Genomic DNA, 899 nt, shown 5'->3' with positions numbered 1-899 from the left:
GGAGGATGAGTATAGCCTTGCTGTTGTGCAGAAAGGCTTTCCAAAGTGGATGATTGCAGATGCAGTTAGGTTAAAATTTAGCTCCTTATCATTTGAGCTCACTCAGGACCCATTCAAATTTGTTCCAGTTTTTAATAGTTTCTGCTTTTCGATTGACATTTTTATGTTTTATTTTGCTTTGTTTAACACATTTTTCTCTACGTGAAATCCAGTATAGTTAAATCTGTAGAGACAGTAACTAGGTTAATGGTTCCTTTGGGGAATGGCAGGGGAGTTTGGGGGGAAATGGGGAGCTAATAATGATGAGTACAAGAACGAAGGACATGTTCTAAAATTGATTGTGGTGATGATTGTACGCTCTTAATGAATGAACTATTGAATTGTATGATTTGTTGATTATATGCCAATAAAACTGTTTTGGTTTTTTTAAAGCATGTAGACACTGATTCACTGAGAATTTGGCTCTTAGCCACCAATCATGCTGGCCACAGGCCTTTCCGGGGTTGTTCCAACCCTTACACAAGCCTGTGGAATTCCTTTTCCCTTGCCCTTGACCAGAAGGGTGGTTTTGTTGTTTTGTTTTGCTTTTCTCCCTCCATCCACTGTAATAGGAACTAATACTGAAAGGATAAAAATGATAGGTAGAAATGAATGTGAACCCATGCAGACTCCAAGTGTGATAGACACACCACAGGTGGGTTCAGGCTCCCAGTCCTCCCTCCCCCTCCTAATCAGGGTATCAGGCACAAACATTGCCTTCTTTCCCCTCTCACTGTGGATCTGAAATGTCTCTTTTTATCACTTTGGCATACCAGGAGGCCAGACAAAATATATGTGTCTTTTCTGATTAGGGAGAGGCAGCATTCCCTTGGGTGCACTGTCTATTCACAGTCTTTGTG

This window comes from Echinops telfairi, unplaced genomic scaffold, assembly GCF_000313985.2.
Source record: "Echinops telfairi isolate 266 unplaced genomic scaffold, ASM31398v2 ScPeMD7_44;HRSCAF=162, whole genome shotgun sequence".
Classification (NCBI taxonomy): domain Eukaryota; kingdom Metazoa; phylum Chordata; class Mammalia; order Afrosoricida; family Tenrecidae; genus Echinops; species Echinops telfairi.
The sequence above is the reverse complement of the archived record's forward strand: the minus strand, read 5'-3'. Positions refer to the sequence as shown.